The 10,068-nt window shown below is 33.5% G+C and overlaps 1 protein-coding gene across 1 annotated transcript in view; it reads left to right on the top strand.

The window, feature by feature from the left end:
* LOC149162106 (protein DETOXIFICATION 44, chloroplastic-like) overlaps positions 1-8,293 on the top strand; it is a 559,183-nt gene extending 550,890 nt beyond the window's left edge. The window contains exon 14 of the mRNA XM_089437140.1: positions 8,130-8,293. The gene's annotated coding sequence lies outside the window, so the exon portion shown is untranslated. The remainder of the gene's footprint in view (positions 1-8,129) is intronic.
* The last annotated feature ends 1,775 nt before the right edge of the window (positions 8,294-10,068 follow it).

A 10,068-nucleotide genomic window follows, 5' to 3' on the forward strand; every position in this document is an offset into this window, starting at 1 on the left:
TTAGCTACGTGCTCTTCACTTCTTCTCCCCCTCTCATGAACTCATTCTCTCTGCACATCCTATGAATGTGTGTGAGCAAGAGAGTGTCTCCTTCCAGGTTCTTCACCTAACCCCCTTCCTATGGACAACGCAACCCATGTCTATTCTATTAAATTTTTGTCCTAAATGCTCGTTGTTAGAGGCTATGGTCACTTGGGCTTGCCATTTTCTTGTTGGTTAAACTTATTGCAGAATCAACCCATTTAAGACCACCTTAGCCAACCCATGCTTGCCATTTAAAACCTCCATTCCCTCAAGCAATGGAATATGTGTCCCTTTCTCAACCAATTAAAATAATTACAATTATTTACAATGAGAGAAGTATTTACCCAGGGGATATCACAATTTAAATAATTTAATAGTCATGCAATGGGATATCACAATTTAAATAATTTAATAGTCATGCAATGCATGTTATGGAATGCACAATAAGTTTATCATGCATACTGACGTGGTTTGAATTTTTTTATGACATACTAAAATGGAAAATGGGTCCTCTCTCCCTTTTATTCATGTTTCCACCTATCCTAGTTCGTCTCTTGTATTTCATGATTTTCCTTCCTTTATTCAAAAGTTAAGTTGACAACTATGAACAAAAAAAACTAGTTCCCATATGTAACTTTAGACAAAGCTAAAAGGATTTAACAGTTTTGTAAACATCTCAAGAGAAGCCATCTAGCTATAAATTCCATCTTTGAAATGGAAATCGAGTCGTAAATTGTATGGTTTGATCTAGTTAACATTTGTTTAGCTTTGATAATTTGTTAAGGTTGATTAGATGTCTTGAATCTTATTAAACTTGTGATACAATTTTTCTTTTAAAAAATAACAACAAATGGAGGTTGAAAGTATAGTATTTCTCGGAAGGTATATTATTAAATTTGGTCATGGTGATTTTTTTTTGTGTTTTTGTTTATTTATCATTGTTGATCATTGATATTTTTGCAGTAATTTTACCAATGTCCAAAAATTTGAGTTTGAGCCAATTACAATAGGTCCTAGGCTATATTTTGCTTCTAGCTATTTGCATTTGACTCACATGGTCATAAACATTGTCCTTTGTAAAATAATTATTTGATCACTGATTATTGTAATCTATTTAGTTGAGGCTCATTATATCTGTACAATTTTCTCAAATAAATTCAATGAAGGATCTAATATTATTTTTCTACCTTGTGTGCCTTTACTTATATTTATTTTCTTTACTTTTTTTTTTTTTAATATTATCACTCTCTTGTTCTTTAATTTCTATTATTGAGATATGATGTAATTATATTGTATATTTTGATGTTACAACTTTCTAAATCCTATATTTTGATATTTATAATCCTTATGATGATGCTAGTAATAATGTTTAGTATCACTACATGTTTTACACTTTATTTTTTGATAACCATTACTTTTTAGATTCCTTTTATTTTGTTTAATTAACAAGGATATGAAGTCTTGGTCTATGCTCCCATCTTTCTTGGTCTAACACACCAAGAATTCAAAGGATGTTGAAGAAATAACTTGTACTATTCCTAAACATCAACACTATAAGCATTTCTAGATTAATGATTAAGCGAATGTCAGAGTTGTGATTATAAAGGTCAATTTCGTTATTTTGACTTGTAGTTATAGAACATCAAGGATTGTGTTCCTTTAAGGGGGTGGGGTTTGTAACAATCCCACCTTTTTACCCTTGCTTTTGTATGCGTGATCACAAATGTGTAATCCGATGTAGAAGCCATGGATGACTATGACAAATCTTATAAAAAAATTGAAGTATTAAATTATTTTCTTGAAAATAATTAAAAATATGGAATTCTGGCCTGAAGGGAGGGAAACATGGATCCAAGTCTGAGTGAGAGTAGAGAAGTGGAGGATGAAAATTGTCACCCTTGAAGATGGAGGAAGTGGCACAACTAATCGAGCCACCGCCTGACAAAATGAAAACTATGCCATGGGAGAATGGAGGAGTGGAGGATAATGCCCTCACCCTCAATGATAGAGGAGGTGGCACAATCGATCGAACTATTGTCTGTTAGATAGCAAGAGACAAGATTGGATGGGGAGGGAGTGCCCATAGTTTTCCTCTTCCTTAACAAGATGGAAGGATGTTGACACTCTTTCAAGTACACGAAGAGGTGGAAGGAAGGAAACAAAAATAAAAAGGTGAAAGCAAAAGTACAGAGAGAAAAGAGGTGAAATGTGAAGGGAAACAACAAAAACGAAAGCTAGTGAAAGGAGAATGTGTAGGAGAGAGAGAATTCCCTCGGCTTTGGGCATGGAGTGCATGGAGTAATGGTGGAGTCAACCACTACTTTACTTAGAGATAAATAAAACTCAATTTAAATAGACTCTTTTTGCATAAAATTTCTACTATTACACATCTCATTAGCAAACCAGATTGATCCAACATTATGGGATAAAATTAATGCTTATTCTTCCTTCAAGGCTCTTAAATTATAAGAATTAACATGTATAAATCAGGCTCGTAAATTTTCAAAGATATCAAACAAAATTTATTCCAATGCACATAGCTTCATTTCCCATTCCCTCTTCACTAGGAATTCAACACAATCAAATCCCATCTCTAAGGTTGAATCTGATCAGATCTTGACATTGGGACCATTTATTCATAATATTATATCATTAAATAAGCATGCTCTTAATACTCCTCAACAATCCATCAGTTTGAACTCAGAACCCCATAACTAACATATTTGTTGCTATCCTGATTCCTCTTTTGTATCTACTGACAACACAGATGCTCATTCAACTGAAAATCAATACAAAATATCATCACTATCTAACAACAATATAGACTTGCATAAATCGGTGGATATAAAAAATGTGTACTTGTATAAAGTGTGATGGGCCTCTAAATTAGACATGAATTAAGGCCCATGCCTCTAATTTAACACATAAATTGAGGCCTATGACCATCCTTCAGCACATTAAACCTCTCTTTTTGCATTAGATGATTTATTTTTAACTTTAATATATTCATTAATAAGGTTTATGAATAATTAAATATTTGTGCCTAATATTATTTCTTTTTATGGAATATTATGAGAATATTGGGCAGATTATGAAGAGTTTGAGGAGGAGATAATTTAGAGAATTATTTCCTACTACTGGAGGATCAATAATAAATAATAAGTCGTGGAACTATGGCACAAATTATGGAACTCCAATGATTGAGAAAATCTAGGAATGTGTTCCACTAACCATTATTGGTTAAAAGGCCGAAAAAGCCCCATTTTTCTCTTTTCACTCATTTTCACTGCAAACCTCTGTTAAACAATTCCGATACCTTGAACCTCTATGCAACCATTTTTACCAACTTTTGCCACCCAAAGACACTATAGACACCAAATTGAAGCAACAAATTGACAATTGAAGCCTCAAAAACCTTTGTTGCTACCACAAAACCCTATTTGCACACCAAATCGTCAATTTCCAGGTATTCTTGAAAGAACGAGAATGGCCCAGTAAATTTGAGCTATGTAGAGTAATTATTAAATAATTAATTAAGAAACCTTGCTAAACTAAAGAAAAACCTATTATGCATCAAAACCCCCTTTTTTACAGATTATAATTACCCTCCCCATTGTTCCAGACCTTCTGACCTTACTCCTAAAGCCACAGAAAAGGTAATTCGATTCAATAAACCAAATTATGGCTTCCCAAACCTCTCTGGATGTAAGACCCCTGCAAACCCCTCACCTAGATATTGACCACCTCCCATTGGCCGACAGAGAATTTCAAATCAAGGACACTGTTTCCCCTAGCCACTTACTGAAACTCCACTGCTGGAGTACAGACAAGTTTTTGAACCAGAATGATGACATTCACCTATGGGAGTCAAATTCACCCAAATACTTGTTCCCATAGGTACACCTATTCCCAGAAATCATCCACTTCTGTTAAGATTATTCTGTTCCAAGTCAAAAGGCCATAGTCACCCCTAACCAACAGGTTTTATTCACCATTACTACAGAGTCAATAAATCAAGTGTTGCAGATCCAGCCAGGCCCAAATGAGACCCAACTTTCCATTGAAGGCTTACTTGAACTCTACACCAAGCTAGACCTTCCTAAGAAATATCAGATCTTTCAGACTTTCATCATTGAAGAGTCTCATACTCCAAAAAATAGTCCTTCTTATAAAGAGTTCAATGATTCATTTCTTCATTCAGTTGTAAAGATGCTAACCAGTAGCTATCAACCTAGGATCAATGAGGATATTAAGAGATTTTTACAGTTGGCTAAGAACAATAGAGTGGGAGACTGGTATCTATACTAGGACCACACAGAAATTAGAATATATGGATGCCAACTCACTCCCTACAAGCTGCCCAAATACCTCCCCATGAGGATATTTGCATTAGAGTATTTCAGGCAAATCATAAAATCTAATGAAGTTAATTTCCTATCAGCTAGGAAGAAGACTCAGATTAAAATGAAAAACCAATTGAGCCCTTTTATTTGTAATAATAAGGAATTTGGACAAGAAACAGACAAAATCTTACAGCAAATGAGCTTCAACAACAGTTTTATGTGGCAGTATGACCCTAATGGAGTCATAAATAAACTAAGGCCCAAATTCAAGCTAAGTCCCATGGAAAATTTTAGGGGCAAATGTTCGCCCTTTGGCAAAATTAAGGGGTTTTAAATTTTTAGTGGGCGAATATTTTGTATCATAGTACATTTTTACAAATCACCTCAAATAAGCCACCTTATTTTAAGGGAGAGGGTAAAAAAGGTAAATTTAGCCCTTGAAATTAGGAGTTACAACCTTTCATTCGCCCTAATTTTCAAGAATAGGTTTTATTTAAGTGAATCCTATGGGCCAAATACCATATTTATAAAAGAGGTATGGTAAACTAATAAAAATATAAATAAATGAGAGGTATGGTAAAGAAATAAAACATTTTTTATATTTACTCCATAAGTCACCTTATATACATGCAAGGGTGTAAACAAATAAAAATATAACTAAAGTGGAAGTATGATAAATAAATAAAACGTCTTTTTACATTTACGCAAAAGGTATGGTAAATAAATAAAAATATAAATAAACTAGACGTATGGTAAATAAATAAAACCTCTTTTTATATTTAGTCCATAACCCTCGTTCTATTTATGAAGGCTCAAAAAAGAGGTTTTATTTAAGTGAATCCTATGGGCCAAATACTATATTTGTAAAAGAGGTATGGTAAATTAATAAAAATATAAATAAACGAGAGGTATGGTAAACAAATAAAACTTTTATTTATATATTTACTCCATAAGTCACCTTATATTTACGAACATTAAAAAAATGCGTTATATTTAGGTGAAACCTATGGGCAAAATACTATGGGACAAATACCATGGGCTAGATTATCATTAATACCATGCAAAAAAACATTATTAACCCTAATATTAGTATTAATAAAAATAAAAATGGCACATGGTATTGACCCATGGTATTCACCAAAATGGCACATGGTATTTACCCATGGTATTCACCTGGAATGTAGCCTATTTAAATGGGGGAATTAAACCAACATAGATCCATCTTTACTCTGGATCTACTAACCCCCGAGAGGTATCAAATATTGTGATATGCAAACTAGCATAGAGTGAACAAATATTTGATCCCTCTCGGGGCTTGGTGGATCAAGAGTAAAAATAGATGTTGTAATTTAATGTATGTTAAACATTTTAGCTTGGTTAAAATAAAAAATAAAATAAAAATCAACTATTAATTTTTATAAATTACGAATAGTAATTTTTAAGCTCCAGGTTTATGATAACCCATGGTATTGACCCATGGTAATACCATGGTAATCATGTGAGCATAGACTATTTAAAGGGGAAATTCTATCATTTTAGATCCATCTTACATATGGGTCTACCAAGTGCTCAGAGGGATAAATAGATTTCATCCCCCTAAGAGTGGTAGATGTGGAGTTAAGATGGATATAGGTTGGTTTTTATGATAATGAAGATATTACATGGACTTATTGTAAAATCATCTTAAGGTGAATGGTTAAAGCATAGACATTGGACAAGTATATTTGTATACTTATATTTTAAACTGAAACAAATCCAGGGCTAAAAGGAATGGATTGATTGCACTAGTCATCCTTCTATAACTTTCCAACATAGGCTGGAGTAAACAGATTGTAATTTGGGTAATTTTTCTAATTGCAAATAGGAACATACTTTTGTATTGGCAGGGTGGTTATGAGGTCCCTAGAAGTGATGAATTTGAATTTTTCTTGGTTTTATATATAGTATTAGGTTTTTTCTCATGCTTTCTGTGAATGACACGGGTGAATTTTATCGTACACCCACTAGGTTATCGATATGTAACTTCGGTAATTTTGATTTCAAAAGATATTTTAAAGAAATGCATTGATTTCATTTGTGTATTCAATAAACACAATATTCTAATGGAATTCTGCATTTGTGGTTTACCTATACAGATTCCATGGAGAAGTATTAGTGGTGTGACATCAATTGTCCTCAAGCATAGGCTTTAGTTTTACTCTTTTCTGGAAGCAAATACTTTCTTCCAACATTTTTGAGTTCCATGAAAAATTTGAAAGTCCTAATAGTATTCAATTATGAGTTAAAGAGATCCACACTGAATGATCTATCGGCCTTACCTTCACTTAGTTTAAGACTCTTCACTTGGAGAGGCTACATGTGCCCCCACTTCAAGAGCATAGTAAAGTCATATAGAACTTAGAGAAGCTATCCTTAAGCTTTTAGTGAAAATTGGAAAAATGTCTGGGTTCAATAACACCCAGTCGAGCATTAAGCTTCCAATAATAATAGATTTTAACCTGGAGCACTTTTGTGATTTGGAGGAGATGCCCCCTTATATTTGTGACACATCTTCAGTTGTGAATTGGACTATTACTAACTGTCATTTCCTTCGAAAGTTACCTGATGACTCGGGGAACCTCAACTCTTTAAGAATGTTAAGGAAGGAAAGAAAGTACATTATGCTAAGTTCTCTTATGCGTTTCAAGTTTTTCTTGGATATCTACAACGTTTCAGGTAGGAAAGTACATTATGTTAATGAAAATTTGTCTTGATAGAAAGGCCCAATTTCAAATTCTAATGCTTTCAAAAAACATCGTATAACTGTAATGTTTCTAAAAGGAAAGCATATTTTTTCAATTTAAGTATCATGATCCCATATTCCAACTTATTTTTCAGTAACCCATTAGGCTTTGTAGCTTTGAATGAATCCATGTCTTTTGATAAGATCCTCTTCCAAATTAGAAAGCAATGTCCTTTTGGCAATAACCACATACAATGTCTTGATTTTGTTATTAAGAAAATAGAGGTTGTGAAACAAGTTTGTGCCATACAAGGACTTGATTCATTGATTATATATCAATTATGGCTCTTGATGTAACAATGTCTTGATTTTGTTGCTTGAAAATAGAGGTTATGCTTTACTATTTCACAGAATTTCTTACAATCTTTCCATAAGTTTTGATTTGTAATCTCAGTCACTGAGGGATGACAATAATGACAAAGGTAATATTCCATGGTTTGAAGTTCCCCTCTTACTAAATATTTAAATATATCACCACAATTTAACTGTTAGTTAAAGGAATTGTATTTGATTTGTAAACAATTCATTGCTTGATTTATAGATTTTGATTTTTTCCCTTTTTTATTTTTTTCTCAGATTTGGTATGAGATATCTTCCAAGATTTGGGTTCCCTAGTTTCCCCACCATAGCTACGAGGTTCAGATGCTATCATTAAATATTCTCGTAATGTTACAACTTTTCCAGTAAGTGTGCTTTGAAACATTGTTGTTGCTTTTCCATGGTGTTAATGCAAATAAACACTGCAACTAGTTCCATTATTTAGATTAAGTGCCGAAATCTAGGTGGTCTTGTAATGATGGAGTGATTGTTTTCTAGCTACTAAGGCCATATGCATTTTTATCTCTTATGTTGTCCTGAGATATTCAAATTCAGAATAAGAATTGAGGTCTTGTTTCCACTGTAGATTGCAGTCAGTTTCTTGAACATAATATATAGTAGATTATCTTTTACTAATCAATTGTGGATGTGATCCCTCGCAGGAAAGGAAATTCAAAGTGACTTTGATTTCACATTGATTTGTCAAAACATCCACACAGGAAAGGAGATTCAAAGTGACACTGATTTCACACTGATTTGTCAAAATGGAGGCAAGAGAAAAGGAAACTTTGTATTCAACAATGCTCTTAATTTCATATGTACATGCACAGACATATTAGTAGAAAATATTGAAGTGTTGCCTAAGTAATATTTTCCATTCCACTACATTCTTTACAGCTTGTAAATAAATAACTCGGAAAAATTCATTACACTACTTGTTATTCTTTATTAATCAGTGGTTAAGATTTTGATATTGAACTGGCTAAGATTTTTCTTCCTTCTATGAAATTGTGTGTTCTATAATGCTTCTTTTCCATTCACTATGTATAGCATATAAAGTGTGTCTAATGGAGTAGGAAGATTGGAAAGTCTTGTGATCCTTGAACTATGTTACAAGGTAGAAACCCAACGGGGCAGGGTAGGTGCATCCCCACAAAGGGGTCACAAATACCAAAGTTGGTATTGGCTAGTGCCTTGAGCTAGAAAATTTCCTTTACCCTTGTATTAACAGTGAATCTGGAGAGGATTCTAATATTATCTTTATAAGATTTATATCAGTTAAGATTGATGAATAAAATTCATGAGACATGAGCTAGGATGTCCTTGCAAGGTGGTTGTTGATTATTGGAAGCTATGATGGCCATTATGTCAGGCCAGGTGGTCGCACTCCCTTGATCGTGAGAACGATTGTGATCAAGATGGAAGACTTTATAGTCTAGATTGATTTTTTAGCAGTGATAGTTAGTGGGCTCATTCACAAATGCTTCTATTTCACTAATCCTTTTTATAGAGTTGTCAAATTCAATTTCCAAAGGTTTTAATTACACTATAGAGTTGAGTTCTGAGAGAGTTGTGATTCACAGTGTTAAGTATAGCAGCTATGACACTTGAATGAAGACAAGCATAGTAGAGGTATCAGACTCTGTTATAAGCTTACCTACATATTATAAGGGACTTGGTTGGCTTTTTTATAATTTTATAAACAAGTTCCATGTCGTGGAAATGTGAAAAAAAACAGTGATATTTCCACCATGTGGCTCTTGTCATATATGGTTTTATACTTTTTCAAAAAATTCTCTAAGAGTTCACAATGCTAAGATTCATAGGACTTTACAAAGTTTTATTGTTTAGTGAAAGACTCGCCAAGATCTTACAAGATTTTATAATTGAGTAAAATATTTGCCATGCCTGGTGAAAGATTCGCCAAAAAATTATATATACATAGTATATTATTGATAAAATCGCCTTCCATTTTTCCTATATACCATGGAGATTCGCCCATTTATTATACATGTAAATTTAGGGGGGCTTCTTAAAATTTTCCCTGCTAAGTCCTTTCATACATGATCCCATGCCATACATTGAAAGATATGCCAACTAGTCAGAATGGTTGGAGAATACTTTAATAGATGTGGAAAAGTAGATTGATACTAGTTCATTTCGGCAGGTTCCAGCCCTAAAAGAAGAGATGACTATTACTCCCATCCTATAGGCTCCAGCCAATGAGGACAGAAATATAAAAAGAACTAGGGAAGAATGTTCTAGCTTTGGGATGGACACTACAGATGATAGGTTTGAGATCAATTACAGGAAGAGGCCTAAGCTTGATCCTGTAACTGAGCAAGAAGACACCATTGAAATAGGGGAAATCACTGCTACTGACACAATGGTGGAAAAGGGTAAAGGTCCATCAGTTTCAGAGGAAACACATCAGCCCTCCACCTCAAACACTCAAATCATTGAAAAACAGCTTATCATTTGAAGTGTCTTCATCCAGCAAGCCAGTGGATAAAGAGAAAGATATAAAAGAGAAGTACAAGGAAATCAAATTGAGGAATGAGGCATTAAAGGCTGAAACTTATGCCCAGTACTTCAAAAAAA

This window comes from Pinus tabuliformis, chromosome 5_2 (genome assembly GCF_031772625.1).
Source record: "Pinus tabuliformis cultivar Carrire ecotype Pingquan chromosome 5_2, CPIR1, whole genome shotgun sequence".
Classification (NCBI taxonomy): Eukaryota; Viridiplantae; Streptophyta; class Pinopsida; order Pinales; family Pinaceae; genus Pinus; species Pinus tabuliformis.